Genomic DNA, 22,056 nt, shown 5'->3' with positions numbered 1-22,056 from the left:
TTTGAATATTGTGCGACGCTCCAAGTTTTCGCTTGTCAAAGTTGAAGGTTTGGAACCACAGACTTCTAAAACTTGGTTTATGGCTTGTGCAGCGTTCGCTGATATTGCGTGTGAAGCACTGGGTGTGGCCGGTGGGTTTCTGCTGTGATATATTAAGGATGAAACCGCCATCAACAGAGGCCAAAGTGAGGCCGAATGTCTTCTTTAAAGCAGAACGTCCTGTAGAGCTGGCCAACATCAGGTAATGGATTGGACAGATGGCGGCTTTAAGATCATTGAGCTCAATAACCAGACCATCGGGGCCGTACGCATTTCTGACTGTATGCTTTGCACCGTTGGCAATGGCAGGAAAGAGTGGGATATGGACATCTTCATCCCTGAGGAAATCATCAATGTGTCGGTAGAAAGGATCCAATACATTTGTGGTATTCTCATCATCTGCCTCATCTCCATAAAGCAAGTCCATAAAGCTCCTCTTCGGAGTCAGTCCTGATGGGACGACTGTCTGCCATAATGAAGTGGAGGCGCCACTGCCTACCAAAGTGAAGAAATCTCACGATAACTTGATCAATTATTGCAGGACCCTTTTAATAAGAGTTCCCTGAAGAGGGACCATACTAGGTTTCCTTCCCCCACTGGATTTCTGAAAATATATTTTATAATATCAAAATAAAAATACTGAATTATAAGGAAGCTTTTATATCTGGAGTTACACACTACACAATTTAAAAATCATCTAGAAAACTCAAAATAAACACGTATCAACATATTTCTGCTCGGTTTAGTGTAAATTCGAAGCAGTAGCGGTATAGCTTCTAATACATTCAGTCAGCGAATACTTCAATATTTTTGATTAATCGATTAATTAAATAAGAAAAAAGCAACAAAATAAAATGCATTCATTTCCAAATCTTTCCAGAACTGACAAATTCACAGTACGAAAAATCTTTAGAAAGAACACACACACACACACACACACACACACACACACACACACACACACACACACACACACACACACACTAACACACACACACACACAAACACATGTCGTGTTTCCATGTTTTATGGGGACTTTCCATAGGCGTAATGGATTTCATACTGTACAAACTGGACATCCTATCCCCCTACACTGCCACAGCCCCTAAACCTACCCACCACACACACACACACACACACACACACACACACACACACACACACACAGCCCCTAAACCTACCCATCACAGGAAACATTCTGCATTTTTACTTTCTCAAAAAAAAAAACTCCTGTGTGATTTATAAGATGTTTTCCTCATGGGGACCTAAAAATGTCCCCACAAGGACAAGGATTTCGGATATTGCCATCTTTGTGGGGACAATTTGTCCCCATAACGTAGGGATTACCAGGTCACACACACACACACACACACACACACACACACACACACACACACACACACACACACACACACGTTCACTCGAAGCTTATTCATTATATTGATTCGTTGTTGCAGCAAGCTGTAGTCTGAAAGAAAGAAAGAAAAAAAACCCACAAATCACCAGTCTGGCACCCAATTTCAACAAAAAAAAATTGGGTGTTATCGTTTGCAATTGCAGTCTTACATTCAGTCCTTTTAGAGATCTAAAAATGTGGACGCGTTCTCGACTTCCCTGTCCCAAGAATCCACTATTTGTCCGCCGACCCGCTAAAGTGGAAAAATGACCCCCGATGACCTCTGCCTATTTGTCCGAAGTATGTTTTATGCATTAAATTACTATTTGGCTACTTGTCAAAAAATATGATAATTATGTGAATATATTTAATTATAAACTGTTTTACTTTGGAACGAGAGATACAGGGGGTGTGGCTTTACTGCGTCTTTACTTGCAGCTGATTGGTCCTAACTCTGAGATTAGATCGCTAACTCTGGATTAAACCTGAGTGGACAGAGAAAGTTTATACCGAGCTTTGAGAAGCGGTTGAACTTGATCTAAGCCAGGGTGGATTTATCTGTCAACTCTAAACCTACTCTGAAACTCAGAGTTTGTTTAGCTAGCTTCGTGTACAATCTTATTATAATATATGCAGAAAACGTCAATTTACAATCCAATACGGTACCCAAATATTAATATATTGGCGTATATATTAAAATATTACCCAGATATTAATATTTAGTCTATTATCATCCATTGACTTCCTCCTCAATCTCTAATCAATGGTCATCTCTTTAGTTTTCAGCACATTAAGTTTTAAAAAAGCATTCTGACACCAAACCGTGAAATCCTCAACCACCGGACCATGCGTAGAATCCTCCTCACTCAATAAGCTAACGATTACAGAGAGTCGTCAGCACATTTTAAGATGTGCCTATTAACAAAACTACTCTTGGACGCATTAGTGTACAAAATAACTAATAGAGGAGAGAGGACACACCCTTGAGGTGACCCAGTCGAGGACACCAGCCATTCAGACTCTGTGTTCTCTGCACAAGGACATCTAAAATACAACCTTTAAAGACCTAAAAGTGCACACATGCAGTATTAGAGGCAGAGCGCAACATGCTATATTACACTGAGAACCAGTGGCGTATCTTACTAATGATGGGCCCCAGTGCAGGCTCCCAGCTAACACAGTTACGTTGTGAAGACGTAACCGGACCGGACCATATTCGTCGTAGCGACGTACCAAATAACGTTCCAATGACGTAACTTTGTGATTCCCATAATCGTCGTGGCGACGTTATAGTGGGACGTTGCTGGAACGTGACGAGCACGTCCCAACGACCAAACTGGCACGTTGTGAGAACGTAACCTTAAAGGACCATATTCGTCGTAGCGACGTACCTAATAACGTTCCAGTGACGTAACTTTGTGATTCCCATAATCGTCGTGACGACGTTATACTGGTACGTTGCTATAACGTGATGATCACGTCTCAACGACCAAACTGGCATGTTGTGAGGACGTAACCTCAATGGACCATATTAGTCGCAGCGACATACCAGGTAACGTTCCAGCGACGTAACTTTGTGATTCCTGTATTCGTCGTGGCGACGTGATTATGATATGTCGCTGGAACGTGGCAGGTACGTCCTAACGACCAAAATACCACGTCCACCTTTATTTGAATAATCTCACCTTTAGTCCGGGAAATGAAGATGTGCTTGGTCCATAACCTTGAAATCCACATAGAACTGATACACTCAAACATTGAATTCTCTGCTGTAAAACCTTATTAATACATTTGTTTTGATTTTAGTTAATATATTTAGGGATTATGTACTCGTAGATAATAAAAAACGATACAAACCCCTATTAAATTGTAATAGAAAATGGCTCAAAACCACACTGCATTAATTTAATAATCAGCATTTATTCAGTGTTACTTTGTACAAATATTAAGTCAACATTTAAACAGTGTAAAGTGTCAACAAATTATGAGTACAGAAATGTAACACGTCCATTCATTAATTAAACAAACAACATAAGAAATGTAACCAATTATTAAAATATTTTATTGTCTTATTAGGGAGTAGTTAAGGATTTTCTCACTTATACTTATCAATACTCATATTGGTACTACTCTCAATAATTTAGCACAAAAAAGACATGGAAAAAAAGAGTTATCAGTTTCTTTATTATTACTTTTATTTGCAGAAATGTCCTGCGTGTCCTGTGAGGCACCTGCTACAAATGTCTGGTGGTGATGTGCTTTATTGCTTCACTACCTGTAGCTAAACCTGAACAATGTGACAATTACAAAAGATATATAGTCCTTGAGCTATAGTCCTACGTTCATAAAGAAATATGTAAAAAAAACACTACATAGAGTCCTAGCATCTTTTCTGTATTATTGGGCCAAAATATACATCAACAGGTTTTTTTTTTGTTCAAGAAAATGAGCATGATGACTTTCTCAGGAAGAATCTGAGACCCCTCATTCCTGACTGTGTCCCAGCTGTGGAAAAAGCTTCAGACAGTGTTGATGAGGCAGAGGGAGATGGAGAGCTGTGAGAGAAGAGGAAGAGGGTCTTTCTTACCCCACCAGCGGAGGGCAGGGTCTTCTGAGGATAGGATAGGAGGATGGCCTCTATATATTCACTTTGGATCTTTGTAAACTGGAAGCTGAAAAAAAGCCATACTATTGTAGGTGTATTGCTTTTTGTTAAAAAGGTATAATTTTTTTTTTTTTACTTACATGTTCTTCCTCCTCTTCATCCTCTTCCTTATCCCGAGCTACACTGTCACATCTTCATCATTTTCTGGCAGCTGAAACAGAGGAGAACCTTATTAATGTTGCTAATCTGTGTTTTTATGCTTTTGAAAGAGTCTCTTTTACTCAACAGTCACCAAGGCTGCATTTATTTGATCAAAAATACAGTACAAACTGTAATATATATTTAAGTGATAATTCACCCAAAAATGTCAATTCTGTCATGAATTCCTCACCTTATGTTGTTCCAAACCTGTAAGACCTTTGTTCATCTTCAGACACAAATGAAAATATTTTTGATGAAATCAAAAAGCTTTCTGACCCCTCCATAGACTGCAACACAAGGCCCAGAAGGGTAGTAAAAACATTGTTAAAATAGTCCATGTGACTCCAGTGGTTCAACCTTAATGTTACGAAGCAACAAGAATACTTTTTGTGTGCAAAAATAACTTAATTCCACAATTTTGATCTAGCCTGTGCCAGTCTCCTTAACGTTGTAATTATTGATGTCTACATCCTTTCTGGGCCTTGAAAGTGTTAATTAAATTGCTGTCTGAAGATGAATGAAGGTCTTACAGGTTTGTAACAACATGAGGGAGAGGAGTTGATGACAGGATTTAAAGGTTTGGTAGAACTAACCCTTTAAATTGAAAACAGCTATTTTACATTGTAAAATTATTATTATTATTATTATTATTATTTTAATATTCCTGTGATTAAAGCTGAATTTTCAACATCAATACACCAGTCTTCAGTGTTACATGATCCTTCAGAAATCATTCTCATATGATGATTTGCTGCTCACAAAAACATTTATGATTATTAGCAGTGTTGACAACAGTTGTGCTGTTTCATATTTTTGTGTAAACCATGGTGCATTTTTCAGGATTCTTTGATGAATAAAATCCTCATATTAGAATGATTTCTGAAGGATCATGTGACACTGAAGACTGGAGTAATGATGCTGAAAATTAAGCTTTGATCACAAGAATAAACTACATTTTATAATATATTCAAATAGAACCCAATTATTTAGAATTTAAATATTATTTCAATATTAGATTTTACTGATTTTTTTTAATTAAGCAAATGCAATCTTGGTGAGCATTAGAGACCTTTTTCAAAGAATTGTACCAAAACCAAACTTTTGAACATTATTGTATGTTTGAGGTTTTACTTACTAGTCACATGGTGATAATGCCAGGGTTAGTTCATCCCAAAATGAAAAATATCCCATGATTTACTCACCCCCAAGCCATCCCTAAGTTCTTCAGGCGAACACAATCAGAGTTATATTTAAAAATGTCCTGGCTAATCCAAGCTTTATAATGGCAGTGAATGCTTCATTTTTGAAGTCCATAAAAGTGCATCTATCCATCATATAATTGCGCCACACAGCTCCGGGGTTTAAAAAAGGTCATCTGAAGCAAAGTGGCATGTTTGTGTGAGAAAAATATCCATATTTAAAACTTTATAGACTAAAATAACTAGCTTCCAGTGGTCAGCAATGCGCGAGTCGACTTGCGCTAAAAAGAATAACCCTTGACGCATGCGTATTGACGAACGCAGAAGTACAGAAATTAGAGCAAAACAAAACATAGCATGGGGGGGGTCACCCTTTTTAGCGCAAGTCGACTTGCGTAGCCTACCGCATATCACCAAGCAAACCAAGCAATATTCACTGCCATTATAAAGCTTGGAAGAGCCGGGACATTTCTTTATATAACTCTGATTGTGTTCGTCTGAAAGAATAATGTCATATAACTTACACATAGGATGGCTTGCAGGTGAGTAAATCCTCACCATTTAAGAGATGTTGTCCGACAGGAGATCTGCTCCAACTCTGCTAACTTTACAGTGCAGGCTGCAGGGCATCAGCATGGAAGCATCAACACTTTATCAGAGCCAAATATATAAATTATACAACGCCAGGTTTATTAAAAGGAAAGAAGCTACAGCAAAGGTTAAATGCAGAAAAGAGAAAGAATGGGTTGAAATATTGTTAAAAATGGACAAGGTTAATCAATCACCTTTTTCAGTTCACCTGTGTTTTCTACTTCTCTTTCAGCAGCTTCCTTCAGAAATGTTGGAAACTTGCTGGGAGCTTCACCTCTGTTGTAGAGGGGTTATTTTGTCCCTTTTGAAAATCACAGAACATTTTATTATATGTTAACACGTTTTTTTCGCGCTCCGTGTTAATATTAAGTTAATGTAAGTGGCTTCGTCGATTAACAACAAACACATAACGTTAACGTTAGTTGAATTAATTAGCCACCTTCAATGACCCATTCAATTCCCAGAAGAAAAAAAAAACTTGATAAAACTATCATTTACACATGTGACTCAAAGCCTAAACAAGAGATTAACTTTATAGAGTTAACGTTAGCCTCGTTAACTTAACTTACTGTTCGGAAAACGGTTGATGTGCTATACGGACTTTTTTCCAAAGACTCTACATTTCTATAAAGTAAATATTCAACAGAACAGAAGCGTGTCAATGACACATAAGAAATGTCAGGAAAATGTCAGTAACAGTTGTGTGTATTATTTGTGTAACTTTAAAGACAACTCACCTGAAATTATAGTGAAAACAACAACGACAGAGGAAGTTTTGCGGCTTGTCTGTTGTGTTGCTGCAACGTTTCCATGGCAACTCCGCGCCGCTCCAGTGTTTGACCCATCACCACGTCAAAGTCACGCAGCAAGAATTACATGAATACAAATCAAGAATAATAAATAATGAATTTAGAACTCATTTTGAAGTTCTATGACCCGCTCAGATGCAAAATGCCACTCCCGGCACCGCACGTGATAGTGGGACAATTGTGTTTTTTTTTTTTTGTTAGATTTTTTATTGTTTTTGCCAATACGATTTGCAAACATGGATTCATTTAGAATATTTGATAAATTAAGTAAATGTCCCATATAAATCAAAATGGCATACATTTGATAATACTTGTAAATTAATAATGCAATTTGGAAAGTTATGAAGACCAGTGGGCCACGTCGCTACAACATTCTCCGTGGGATAAACACGCGACGTCTTTTGAGGACGTGCCCACAACATTTCTGCAACTTTAGTCAAGATTTAAAAAAAATGGAACTTTACCGCGACGTCCTTACAACGTTCTCTGTGGGATAAACTAGCGACGTCTTTTGAGGACGTGCCCATGACGTTTCTGGAACGTTAGCCAAGATTCTAAAAAAATGGAACTTTACCACGACGTCCTTACAACGTTCTCTGTGGGATAAACTAGCGACGTCTTTTGAGGACGTGCCCATGACGTTTCTGGAACGTTAGCCAAGATTCTAAAACAATAGAACTTTACCGCGACGTCCTTACAACGTTCTCTGAGGGATAAACTAGCGACGTCTTTTGAGGACGTGCCCACAACGTTTCTGGAACGTTAGCCAAAATTTTTAAAAATGGAACTTTACCACGACGTCCTCACAACGTTGTCATAAAGTAATGTCACGCTGACCAAATGACGACTAACTGACGACGTTGTCACAACGTACTGTGTTTGCTGGGCTATTACGACGGCCCTGGGCTGCACAAGGGACGCTCAGCCTATAGTTAACCTAGCCTAAATTTAGCCCTTCCGTTTCTATATTAGGATACTGGCTGTTTATGATCGCTTATAAATCAAATATTAATGCCTTATTCTGTGTCACCATAATGTAGGGCCTGCATCCCTTAGTCGTAATAAAGACACGCTTTTATAATCTCTGATTTCCACCTGTGAGTTATTTAGGGGGTTCAGGGGCACGAGGAAATGTAGATTTCTAGGATCTACATGTGTGCATCTTACGATGTTCTGAAGGACAAAAAACGTCATAGTGTCATAGTGTCTTGTCAACTTAAGACACTATGACAACCTACATACATTTTGGTTTTATCGAAGGTCAAGACAAGTCTCGGCCAGAATGTGTCTTCTGTGCTGAAAAACTGGCAGACGACAGCATGAAACCAGGCAAAATGAAAAGACACCAGGAAACGAAGCATACAGAGACAATCGGCAGAGATAAGGCATTCTTAGAGAGAAAAGAAAGATCGACAGATTTTGAAAGGGCAGGTAGTGATGTGCAGAAGGCCACTAAAGCTTCCTTCGAGTGTTCGCTGTTGATTGCCAAGGCATAATATTGGAGAGGAGTTAATCAAACCCGCCGGCATTAAAATAGTGGAGGGACTATGAGGGCCGCAAGCAGCTGGAAAGGTTAAATCTGTCCCACTTTCTAACAACACCGTTAAAGACAGAATTGATATAATGGCAGAAAACTGCAAAAAAAACAGTTGCAGGAAAGAGAAGTCCAGTTTGCTATACAGCTGGATGAAGCGACTGTACCGGAAACACGATATGTTCTGCGCATGCGCGAAAACGTACTTTTTGCCGCCACTTCCTCTCATCGCCAAAGTTTTTTGCGACAATGGTGTCACTTTTTTTATTTTATTATTATTATAATTCTTTTATTGAACAAATACAAAAGCAAAGAGCCACAGTTCAAAAAGGATTCAACAACAACAACGTCAAAACAAATATAAACATTAGACGGATGCAGCAAAATGAATTAAACAAACAAACAAACAAATACATAAATAAATAATAAAAAAGAAAACTATATAAAAAAAGGAAACTATAAAACAAAACAAAAAAACAACAACAACAACATTGAGCCAGGGATGACATTCAATTTAAAGTAGCCTACATTAGGTTCAAGACAGTAAAAAATATGCCAATGCCCTTTATTTTCTTTTTACGTTATAAAAAGGTATAAATACTTCTTGCACCGCGTAGAGGACTTTAAAGCTTTGGCATTGCTGTGTAACAACAACGACTCATGAGTTTAATGTCTCGGGGAATAATTAACTCAAAAGGGATTTAATATTCAATATTCATGAATTTATGAATATAATTTGCCAGTTGTTCATTACGTATTAAAATTTTCCGATAGGGAAAATCGTTTAATTAAATACAAGTAACCCTTTATGGAATTGCTTGAGATTATCCTACTAAGTTTGTCCTGCAAATTAGTTATAGACTTTTCAAATCAATTCTCAATAAAGGGATTACTGCTTTACGAGCGCATGAGAAACATTAACTTTACTGATCAGGATAAGTTCAATATTTCAAATGGTCATACAGTTTACTTTACTAACATAGTAGCATAAGCAGTTAGGTAACGTTTAGATCGCAAGTTTCATTGACTTCGTGTATGTGGCAGAATAACAGATTCAACTCATTAAATGTCTTTTGAAGGTTTAATAAACACAGACTAAAAAAATAACACTACAATTCACACAGAAAGTACATACTAAATATGCATCACTAGAGTAGAAGTATAGATATTAACGAAAGAATACATAAAAGAGAATAATGAATAGACTGAAGTTAGAGAGAGATAAAAGAGAGAGAGAGAGACAAAGAGAGGGAGAGAGAGAGAGACAAAGAGAGTGGGGGAGGGTAAGCAACAACTTTCCTTCAGTTCACCAGATACGACCTTCACGGAGTTAATTTATCCCAACGGGAAAATAACACACCCTCTTTACAGCAGTAAGAATAAGAATACTTGCATTCTTTTTGGTTTCGTTTTGGCTTCTCGCTTGTGTGTGTGTCTCTGCGTGTCCGGCGGTCCTTTCCGAGGTTGGGAGGGAAGCGGCTGTTTGCTTTAGCGATGCTTCGTGTTCTTGAAGATCGGATTGTAGAAGAGAAGATTTTTGGAAGAGATGAGGCCTGCTTGGAGGGCCTGCATTGGTGGCATGGCTTAAGTGCCAGCCCCCCCCCCGTGGGTGTTGGCTCCCCCAGGGACAGAGTTGAAGTGAAGAGAGCGGAGTAAGAGCGTTGGGGCCTGCTTGGAGGGCCTGCATTGGTGGCCTGGCTCAAGGGCCAGCCACGATGACGTGTTGGTTCAGCCAGAGAGAGAAGAGAGAGAAGAGAAAGAGGGAAGAGCCTGTCTTCACTGGTCTTTTTAAGGTCTGGAAATAGTCCCACCCTCCAGGGTTAGACTTAACCAATGAGAGTGTTGGGATTTCCCGGCGGGAAATTCCTCAGCAGAATTTATAGCTCTTTGTTTAAAAGTTGGACTCAGTGGGTCTCTGAGTTCTTCATACTATAATTAATGCAACAAACACACACTGCATTTTCTGAATAAGTGATATACATGGAAGTGTAGGTCGTGAAGTGAGCATTAATTTGATAGGAGACATGACATATATGAGGTTATCTGAACTAGTAATTTGTTAAGACAAAGATAAAAAGATGCAAAATACCATACAGAATAAACATTTTACAAGACAGTTATGTGTTTACATATAATGTCCTGGGGTGCATGTTCATTTATAGATGGTTTGTCTATAATTTGAGGCAAAAGCTCTGTGTCTTAAGCTCTTTGTGTATAAGACTTCATGTGGCCACATTCTTTCCGGCCATAAAACACCTTATCAGATGGTTTCCAGGGTGACTGAAGAATCTCCCTCTGTTGTGTTGGGGGAAGGTATGGTAGTGAGCACAACTTTCAAAACATATTTGTTAAATGTAACTGGCGATTGTGTGTTTGATTCGCCTGAGTCGCTACATAATCCCCCCTTTCGCTAGTTGTTGTCCCTCCTATGGACAACAACGAGCGATATCAAAGATTCAGGAAGATCAGACACACCATAGCCATGTTAGGCTCCAGTTGTTTGTGTCTCCTGAAGTGATGGTCGTTCCACGGCAGATAAGGCAGACAGTAGCCCAGTTCAGGTCTCTGTGCTTGTGCAGCAGGTGTCGAGGCAGCAGGTGCCCTGACGGTGCGTCACCTGTCATCCAGAAGTCTGTTTGTGTGGTGCAGGTGTGCTATGGGCTTTCTGCAGCCCTGGGTGGAACCATGTTCCTCGCAATGGCCAGTCAGTCCTTTAGGTCTCCTGCCTAGGAAGATGGACTGCATCTTGACACTTTTATGTCCTATGATGACTAGGAACTTTTCAGAGGGTGCCTCGCATTGTGGCCAGGCTGGGTGCCTTCTGGTGATCCACTTTGGTTTCTCTGTTTCAAAGTTCAAAGTCATTGGGGTTTTGAGAATCCCTTCAGAGGCGGCCTTGTGTTCGTTTAAGGCCTTCTTTCTCAAATCACATGCATGACATAGTGTGGGGCTTGGCAGTATTGCCTACAAGGTGACTAACTGGTGTTGGAGGAGAAGGTTCTTGAAGCTGGTGTAAGGTTAGGCAGAGGGCTTGGGCTCCTCCCCCCCTTTGCGTTTGTGTGCAGGGCTGGAGGAGCTTGCACTGCTGATGTGAAGTCCAGGAGAGTACATCTTTCTTTTGAGGATTCATTTGCAGTTGGTGATCAGCAGTCCAGGTTGCTCTCTCAGAACGATGCCCGAGGCTGGACCCGGTGTGATGATGTCTGGTGGTGGCTGGCCTCTGATTGTCTGGAGGCACAGGAGCATGATCACGGCCGCGTTTCTTAGGCATTTCCAGATCTGTTGCATGGCCTCAGTAGTGAAGTGGATGCCTCTGTCTGAGTTGATTCTCAGTGGCAATCTTGACAGGAAAAAGATGTGATTCATCAGGGGGTATGCCGTGGTCTGGGCGGTGTCGTTGGGTGCTGGTTGACACTCCACCCACTTGGTAAACTGGCACACCACTGTGAGAAAGTACTTTTTGCCTTTTGTGGACCTGGGCAGGGGTTCTACCCGGTCGATTTGTAGGTTTGACCATGGGAACGTGGTCCCTCTGTGTTGCAGTGGGGCTCTGTGGTTCGGGTTTGCTGGTTGGAACTGGCAGCGAACTAGCCCTTCTCTAACATACTCTGCCGCATCTTGATGCATCCCAGGCCCATATGCCACCTGTTTCAGTGTGTCATACGTGGCTCTGGTGCCGTGGTGTCCCGCACATGGTGTGTTGTGGGCGTACATTAGCATCACCCCCCTTTGCGACCGTGGCACTACAAGCTGTGGCGCTGTGTTGCCATCGGGTGCACACCAGAGAATGTTGTCCATAATACGCATCATGTGTCTGGAGTTATGTAGATGCTTGTGGCTAGAGTCATCAATGAGCTCAGAGTCAGTGATAGGGCGGTTGGAGGGGTCAGAGAGGAGGTCAAGAATTGTCTTTATTGCAGTGTCAGAGGCTCGCATATCCGCAATATCGTTGTTGTAAATTTGCGGAGTTAGCGATAGCGACTGCAAGGCAGGCATTGTAGCCGGTGTCGATCGCTTGCTGTTAGTTAGCACTGCAACAATGGGGCTGGATGTGGGGTTCGGGGGTGCCCACATGTCGCCGTGTGTTGTGTTTTTACTGATTGTATTGCACAGTGGTAGACTGTTTGTTGAGTTGTCTGCCCACAGTGCAGGGATACTGTTCGTTGTGACAATGTCATTCAGCTGTAGGTCATTCATGACCTGGGGGCAGAAGGCATCAGAGTCTTTGGATAGCTGAAATGTGCAAAGTAGCGAACTTGAACTTGGCTTTAGGGCTGAGGCTGTGTTGTCACAATGTGCTGCAGGGGGTCCCGTGGCCTTTGTGACCTGGCAGTCTGGCTCTGTGGGAGTTCCCGTGACCTCTGTGACTTGACAGTCTTGCTCAGACGGTGTGTGTGTCTGAAGGGGCAGAGGGTCACGCACTTGAGCCCAGACTTTCAGCTGTTTGAAGTCCAGTACGGGTTCGAAGCGGTCCAGCAGGTCTTTTCCGATGAGAAACGGATAAGTGTTCATAGGGGAGATATAGACTGGGTGTATCAGCCTCATAGGTCCAATTGTCAGGTGGATGGAAGCTACGTGCTTGAGCTGGATGTCGTTTTGGCTATAGGACTGCACATTTAGCTTACAAGTGTGAAGGTTAAGGGTGCGATTTTTCCTCTGTGCTTCAAATCTGAGTCTTTCAAACAGTTGGGCGGATATAAGCGTGAGGTCGGAGCCAGTGTCAACTAGGGCTTCGAGCTTAAATTCCCTTTCCATAGTGATAGTCAGATAGAGTTTTCGAGCCATCCCCTTCTCGATTAGGTTTCCCAGGAGTCTTGGTGTGGGGACCTGTGTGTTGCTTAATAAGCCGTCTGGATATGTGTCAAGTGTCTCATTATGCGTGCAAATAATCAAAACAGCGCTTTCTGGTACGCTGGCCTGCCCCATGATACTGTCTTGATTAGAGGCTGTTGCTGTCAGCTGTCGTGAGTGTGTGCTGCTGACGTGTGGGGGTGCAACAGTTATTACACTAGTCCGTGGTTGGGGAACAGTGTTCAGGGTGGATGATTCAGTTGCAGGAAGGGCGGGAAGGTTGATTTCAGGTATCATGTCTAGTCGTGCTGTACCTGGTCCGTCCTTCTTGTCTTCCTTGTGAGGTTTCTGTCGGAGGAGCTCTTTCAGGATCTTTATGAGCTCTGTAACTTCAGAAGCAGCTCCACTTTCTTTGCCAGACGTGGTTTCATGTCTGGGCCTACCATTGTCCCGTCGAGAGTGGCCTCTTCGCTGGCTTTTTGGGCGAGGCGGGTCCCAGGATCCTTCAGAGCGATCGCTCTGGTACCGTGGACGGTCGCCATTATGACCACGCTGCCCTCTGCTGGCTTGGAGTGGTTTGGACTCTCTGTTGAGGGGTCGGTACCTGTGGTTCTGTTTGGCGCCCTCTAGGGTTAGCTCTGGGTGGTGCACAGAGACAGGGCAGATGGTGGGCTGTTTTACAGTCTTTTCAGAAATGGTTTTCTGTTTGACGTAAGCTTTGTGAGCCAAGTCTCTTAACTGTTGCGTGCCCATGCTGCGCGGGCACGCCAGCACCCCCAGGTGGTAACTGATGGTAGGGTGCAGGTTTCGGAGGAAAAGAGTTTTGAAGTTGATGTCCTCCTCCATGCCTGGGTCGTTACGTGCCCCGAAGTAGGCACGTCGCAGTCTGTTATAAAAGTTCTGTGAGGTCTCACGTCGAGCTTGCTTGAGGTCCATGGCAGTGATGAACCCCTGGTCTGACTCGGGGTCGGAGTACTCACGAATTAGAGCTTGTCGTAGATGCCAGTAGTCCGCTTTGATGGCCTCTGGTTGTCGATCCAGAAAGCACCGTACATCACGATTAGACGTGGCCCTGAGCAGGTACAGTCTGTCCCAGTTGTTCGCGTGAGCGACAGTTTGCAAATAAAAGTCTATGTCTTTTAAGTATGCGTGGACGTCGTGTCCTCCTGCCAGGTCTGGGCTGAAGGTAGGAATATTTCTGGCCAGCTTGTCAAGGTTCTTTGAAGCTTCGTGGCTGTTGACCTTGACTTCCTGGAAGGGCGTCCTTTCCTTTGCTGCTGACGGGGATTCGTGGAGACTGGCAGGTGCTCTTTTAAACAGGGGGCTGTCATTCCCCTTCGTAGCTCTTGCTTCGTGGCTAAAATGTGCGGAGTAACTGGTCAGGGGAAACTCTGTGTTGTGTGTTTCCCCCTTCCGGTAACGTTGCACTATATATGACTGTCTCAGTTCTTTTTGCACCATGTCAAGTTCATCTTTGAGCTCGTGTCTTTGCTGGATGAGCTCGTCGATCTCGGCTTGTGCCGACTGCAAATGTTTTGCATAGACTTTAGCTTTAATGTCTCTGTTTTTAAGTTCATCAGTGGCTCTCTCCAGGAGGGATTCGCCACGCCGAAGCTTTTCGTCGAGGTGTTTCCTGGCGTCTTTCTCTGACTGTATTCGTCGGTCGGTGTCACGACGGAGCTCCTTCAGGGTCTTTTGAAGTCTTTCTATTTCTTTTCTTTGTTCTTTGTCTGTTTCGTCGTCTTTCTCTGTGTCTAGAAGCTGATCTAGACGAAGCTGGGTGAGGGCTTGGTCTCTCCGGGCCTCCTTGGCTTGAAGCTTTAGCGTTGCTGCCTCCTGTTCCAGGTTGGCGTAGCTCCCTTCGCTTAGCCGTGCCTGTGCGATGAGGACGTGGGCGAGGCTTCCGAGGGTCTTGGCCACTTCCTTGTTGGAGTAGCTCTGCGTGGGGTCGTGTGTCATCAGCTGGTCTAGCTCGGTGTCCAGTTGTTCCTGGTTCAGCTGTCCCAGACTTCCTTGACTGGTGGCCGTTAGCGCTTCCAGCCATGTCGTTAGGCGATCCCACGGGACGGCGGAACTGGGTGCATGGAACATTACTGCGGACGAGAGAAACACAGCACACACACACACACAGAGAGAGAGCCAATGCAAGCTTGTTCTAAGCTAACGAGCTATCGTACGGATAGCTGGGAATTTTGGCTAACTGATGTAGACAGTTAGATAATTAGACAATTTAGACAATTAGGTGGGCGGTAGCCCTGGGGGGTCACTTGGTGAACTGCTGTTCGGTTGTCCCGGGACTATCTAATTCTCCTTGGGGTCTCTTGGTGAACTGAAAGAAACACAATCGTGATAGTCCAACAGTGAGGATAGGAAAGAGCACAGTGGAAACAAACACAAGATGAATTGGTCTGTAATGAAAGGAATGTCAGCGTGCGCGCCGGGAGTGTTAGGGAAAATTAATAGGCTTAATGCTCAAGATATACTAAAATTCGGCTTGTACTATGGGTTATCCCATTTAGCTCATCCGGGGTGAATTGAGGTCGCTTACGTGGAAGATTAAATATCAAGAGCAATTTAGAAAAAGGCAAAAGTTTCTGTCAAGTAATGATAAAACAAAAAGCACTTTTGATACCGTTTGTAATTACCAGACTGAGCTTTATTCCCAATGGGAGGGGAACAGAAAAACTTTTGCAGAGAAAAATAAAAATAAAAATAAAAATAAAAATTTAATAAAAAAAAATTAATTAAAATTAAAAATTAAAATTAAAAATTAAAATAAAATTATAAATAAAATAAAATAAAAGAATTAGAAGCTCAACTTAATTCAAATTAAATTCAAAGCAAGTTTAAATGAAATTTAAATAAGCCTGTAAGGAAAATCAAATAAAAGAAAGCCAATCAAAAATCTTATCCTATAACGATTAATCTCTAAGTGGGAGTTATCCAAATAAAAGAATTAATCAGAAAGGGAGTAGTGATTTAGTGTTGCGCTGACTTAACAGGGTATAACCACACGGTGGCGTCCTTCCTTCCAATTGGACTGTGTGACTTAAACCTAATTTCACTTTGAGTTAGAGGAAGTTATGTTTCTTTTTAAACTTCAAATTCGAATAAGGGTGTTTAATCAGCGAGAAAGGAGACTTGGTTGTTGTTAGAAAAATTGTATAAATGAAACTGTGTACAACAGTAAGCAATAAACAATTTATAGGCTCAAACTTATTTTGTTAAGGCAGAATCAAATGACGGAGAGTGAAACTATCCGAATTTATCCACACGATGGCGCTATTGCGCCCGCCCTAGACTAGAGTTAGTTAGGCGGAAATGCTCACCAGATGGCTTTGTCTGGTTCTAGAGTCGCCCTCTGGCGGGTTGCAAGCGGCGTTGCAATTCTTGAGTCGCCCTCTGGCGGTTTGCAAGCGGCGTTGCAATTCTTGAGTCGCCCTCTGGCGGTTTGCAAGCGGTGTTGCAATTCTTGAGTCGCCCTCTGTCGGTTTGCAAGCGGCGTTCCCTACACTCTACTGGCTTTTGCACTCATTTAAAAATGACTGCACTTTATGTGCACGAGCAACGAAACGGGTGACCAACAGGAATTTATTCTGCCTATTCACGCATTTTACATGGACTCCAATAGACATTTATCAATATGGCTGACGGTTTTCAGCATTTTTGATTCAAATGTTTTAGGTCTCAGGTCTTTGGTTAGCTAAGCCAGACTTAAACCAGGAGTTATCGTTTATCTTAACGATATAATAATTATTCTGAGGCCCCTTATATTGTACAGGAGAGTCTCGTCCTGTCCCAATCTTCCGCACAGATAGAAACTTTTTGTAGTTCAGATCAAGCGGGATAACGCAACGTACGTGTCTACAGACATCATCAAAATCTCATTATTTTGATGGAACACATAATATATTGCTCGAGTCAAATGTATGGGTTTCCTACAATACATTTGTTTGGAAATCACGCGGATAAAACCTATTGCGCCTACGGCTGCAGGGGGTTTCGGAGATCACGCGGATTTTTATTAATATAATCCGGCTACTTCAACATTTCTCAGCATCTGTTTATGCTTGGGTTCGCCTTGCGCGTACCGTTCAATTCACAAAACAACACCAAAACAAAACGAAACAAAAACGCGCGTGCAGGTTATTAATACCTCAAAAATACACAATGAATAGAATATGAATATCATTCACACATACACAAACGTTTGAAACTTGCCCGCATTCTCCACCAAATACATGTAACAACAACGACTCATGAGTTTAATGTCTCGGGGAATAATTAACTCAAAAGGGATTTAATATTCAATATTCATGAATTTATGAATATAATTTGCCAGTTGTTCATTACGTATTAAAATTTTCCGATAGGGAAAATCGTTTAATTAAATACAAGTTACCCTTTATGGAATTGCTTGAGATTATCCTACTAAGTTTGTCCTGCAAATTAGTTATAGACTTTTCAAATCAATTCTCAATAATGGATTACTGCTTTTCGAGCGCATGAGAAACATTAACTTTACTGATCAGGATAAGTTCAATATTTCAAATGGTCATACAGTTTACTTTACTAACATAGTAGCATAAGCAGTTAGGTAACGTTTAGATCGCAAGTTTCATTGACTTCGTGTATGTGGCAGAATAACAGATTCAACTCATTAAATGTCTTTTGAAGGTTTAATAAACACAGACTAAAAAAATAACACTACAATTCACACAGAAAGTACATACTAAATATGCATCACGAGAGTAGAAGTATAGATATTAACGAAAGAATACATAAAAGAGAATAATGAATAGACTGAAGTTAGAGAGAGATAAAAGAGAGAGAGAGAGACAAAGAGAGGGAGAGAGAGAGAGACAAAGAGAGTGGGGGAGGGTAAGCAACAACTTTCCTTCAGTTCACCAGATACGACCTTCACGGAGTTAATTTATCCCAACGGGAAAATAACACACCCTCTTTACAGCAGTAAGAATAATAATACTTGCATTCTTTTTGGTTTCGTTTTGGCTTCTCGCTTGTGTGTGTGTCTCTGCGTGTCCGGCGGTCCTTTCCGAGGTTGGGAGGGAAGCGGCTGTTTGCTTTAGCGATGCTTCGTGTTCTTGAAGATCGGATTGTAGAAGAGAAGATTTTTGGAAGAGATGAGGCCTGCTTGGAGGGCCTGCATTGGTGGCATGGCTTAAGTGCCAGCCCCCCCCCGTGGGTGTTGGCTCCCCCAGGGACAGAGTTGAAGTGAAGAGAGCGGAGTAAGAGCGTTGGGGCCTGCTTGGAGGGCCTGCATTGGTGGCCTGGCTCAAGGGCCAGCCACGATGACGTGTTGGTTCAGCCAGAGAGAGAAGAGAGAGAAGAGAAAGAGGGAAGAGCCTGTCTTCACTGGTCTTTTTAAGGTCTGGAAATAGTCCCACCCTCCAGGGTTAGACTTAACCAATGAGAGTGTTGGGATTTCCCGGCGGGAAATTCCTCAGCAGAATTTATAGCTCTTTGTTTAAAAGTTGGACTCAGTGGGTCTCTGAGTTCTTCATACTATAATTAATGCAACAAACACACACTGCATTTTCTGAATAAGTGATATACATGGAAGTGTAGGTCGTGAAGTGAGCATTAATTTGATAGGAGACATGACATATATGAGGTTATCTGAACTAGTAATTTGTTAAGACAAAGATAAAAAGATGCAAAATACCATACAGAATAAACATTTTACAAGACAGTTATGTGTTTACATATAATGTCCTGGGGTGCATGTTCATTTATAGATGGTTTGTCTATAATTTGAGGCAAAAGCTCTGTGTCTTAAGCTCTTTGTGTATAAGACTTCATGTGGCCACATTCTTTCCGGCCATAAAACACCTTATCAGATGGTTTCCAGGGTGACTGAAGAATCTCCCTCTGTTGTGTTGGGGGAAGGTATGGTAGTGAGCACAACTTTCAAAACATATTTGTTAAATGTAACTGGCGATTGTGTGTTTGATTCGCCTGAGTCGCTACAGCTGGAAGAAAAGACACTCTCCAAATAACATTTCAGATCTTTACAAAACATAATAAAGAAAGGTTTAACAGACCAAAAAAATGCACTTGTGTATAATAAAAAACATAGCTTGAAAAATAAATAGAAAAATAGAAAAAACCTGTCTTTAAGACTCTTGTCAGAGTTATAAAAAAATCCAAATGGGACATCCTTAAACTCCAAAGAAAAATGGTCTAAGAGAGAAACACGTACAAACAAACTCAATTTCTTCCAAAAAAAAGTAACCTTAATGAAAACAATCCCAAAAAGGTGAGGGACAGACTCATCTTCCACTCCACAAAAGAGGCAAAGGGGATCCATCTCAGGAAACATGTTTTTGATATTAATAAACTGTCCCGTGTGTTTCTTAAATGCAGACATATATATTCTTTATATTGTAGACAAGTATGCTGAAGTAGTACATATCTTTAAAAAAATGAAATATTGAATGCAAACAAAAACATCTGAATTTCCCAAAAGGGGTCAAGCTAGTCTAAACGATTTAATCAATGCCATTAGTGCCACATTATAATAACCCTGGAATATATATAGTCTACATCTGTATTTTCCAAGTGAGGTCTCGTAAATGTGGAGACTTTTTTAAAGATTTAATTTAACTAGGCTATATGGTATAAAAGCATCAAAACAACTACTTTAAGCTTACAAAGACTCGCTGCTAATTAGTTGTTTTTTGGTTAAATCTTATAAAGCATATTGTAGTTTGCATCTGAATATCCCTCTACTAGTTTTACAAGGGTTTGATATCCTAGATGTTAAATGAACAAATCAGTTTTTAAGGAACTTAAATTCAATTAAGGTTTATGGGAAAGGATTAGCACTTGTATATCTGTGTACTATTTCTGTCACTAAGGAAAGTAAAGAGCTGGATGATGTCTTCAATTTTATTTGTATGATGGGCAAATATTATATTGACAAAGCAAGACAGTCCTATACCTACCTTAATTTCAAACCTAACTGCAAAGTATTTGCTTATGATCAATGTTATGTTTAAATCCAGGTAAGCATGAGGACAAGAAAGTTCCCAGTTCTCAAAGTTGTATTCAGTCCACAAGCAGGACAAACAAACCAACAGTGCCGGATGGTGACGCGATTGACAGCAGGTGCAACAACTTTATAGGTAACAACATGTCAACTATAGCGCCATCTCCTGACAAATACACAAACACAACAATTAATGATTATTATCAACGCTTCAAAAAAAACACTCCAATAAAAAATAAAAAACTTGAAAACGTATTATAGAATATTATAGTTTTTTTTAGGTAAATTGTAATTTATCTTTATTTTCTTCTTCGTATAACCACATCTTCATTGTTCTTTATTGTTTATTTTGTATTGATTTGTATTGAGTAATTCAAATAACAACTGCCGTAAATTGTGTTGCCATGTCAAACAGGAAGTAGAAACATTTCCGCGCATGCGCAGAACAAATCGTGTTTCCGGTACGGATCGAGTAGTGACAGCGACCACCGTAGCGGGAGAGTCTGTGCAGATCGTATATGTACAGTAAGTGTTTGTGTGTGTGTGTGTGTGTGCGATGTAGGTTTAGGGGCAAGGTAAGGGGATAGAAAATACAGTTTGTACACCTATGTGGACGGAGGTGAGTTGAAACGGGACATACTTATGTCTACCAATTCACCCACCACAACTACAGGTCAGGATATTTTTATGGCTGTTAATTCTTACCTCACATCGTACAATCTGCCCTACAGAAATATGGTCGCTTGCTGCACGGATGGCACTGATGATGGGTTGAAATCAGGGATTTAACAGCCGTTTGATGGAAAAGGCTCCAGACGGTGTCATCACCATAAACAGATACTGCCTTACGATCAGCCAGGATGAGATTGAAGGCAAAAAAGAGCTAGGTGTAGCTGTCGGTTACATCAAGAATAGGCAAATCTTTCCCCCAGACTTGGAAAAGGAGCTGGTTAAGTATCTGTCCGAGTCAGCAGACATTTACTCTGGCCTATCGACCAGGGAGGTTAGAAAGCTAGCCTTTCAGCTTGCTGTATCCCAGCATCAAGGTGCCTGAGACCTGGTCCAAACTGCAGCAAGCTGGCCGTGACTGCCTTTTAGAAGAGGCACCCTTCCCTTTCCATCAGGAAGCCACAAACCTTGCTCGTGCAACCAGTTTCCTCAAAGAAAATGTTAAAGCCTTCTTCGACAACTTGGATAGTGTCATGCATAGGCACAGGTTTCCTCCAGGTGACATCTGGAATATGGACGAGACGGGCGTCACTACTGTCCAGAAACCGAACAGGGTCATTGCCAAGCGGGGATTTAAACGAATCGGCTCAATAACCTCTGCAGAGAGAGGGTCGCTTATTACCCTTGCCTGTGCAGTTTCAGCCACAGGGAATAGCCTGTCTTCCCCAGGGTAAATTTCAGGGAGCACTTCATTCTGACTGGGCCTACAGGTTGCAAAGGAGGTGCAAACCCATCAGGATGGATAACGGAAGAACATTTTCTTGAATTCCTTTTTTGTTGAGAAGACAAAATGCACTAAAGAGAAGCCATGTCTCCTTCTACTTGGCAACCACGAGTCCAGGGGCGGATCTAGAAAATTCTATATGGGGTGGCATGAGAACTATGAAGGGTGGCAACAATGAAGCAAGCATCCTTGCATGGTTCTTGTGGAATCAATTAATAATGTACAGTGTATATACACGGGGGCACATATTTTAAGGTCTACAGTGCGTGCAGAATCATTAGGTGCGTTGATTTTCTGATCATAATTTTTTCCAGGCACATTTTACCAATTACAACAATTATAACTACTATTAATTTTGTATTTAATCATTGATAAGTGATATATAATTGTTCATGAAGGCTGGAAATGATAACGCCTTATATTCAG

The 22,056-nt window shown here is 41.4% G+C and overlaps 1 long non-coding RNA gene across 1 annotated transcript; it reads right to left on the bottom strand.

Annotated features, from left to right (window-relative positions):
* Positions 1-2,608: 2,608 nt before the first annotated feature.
* Positions 2,609-6,355, bottom strand: LOC137049429 (uncharacterized). The gene is made up of 3 exons (XR_010899589.1): positions 6,226-6,355; positions 4,181-4,251; positions 2,609-4,107 (listed from the first exon to the last, which is right to left on the bottom strand). It is a non-coding gene; the product is annotated as an uncharacterized lncRNA (long non-coding RNA).
* Positions 6,356-22,056: the final 15,701 nt, after the last annotated feature.

The sequence above is a fragment of the Pseudorasbora parva genome, chromosome 20, assembly GCF_024679245.1.
Source record: "Pseudorasbora parva isolate DD20220531a chromosome 20, ASM2467924v1, whole genome shotgun sequence".
In the NCBI taxonomy this organism is placed as follows: Eukaryota; Metazoa; Chordata; class Actinopteri; order Cypriniformes; family Gobionidae; genus Pseudorasbora; species Pseudorasbora parva.
The sequence above is the reverse complement of the archived record's forward strand: the minus strand, read 5'-3'. Positions and strand labels throughout refer to the sequence as shown.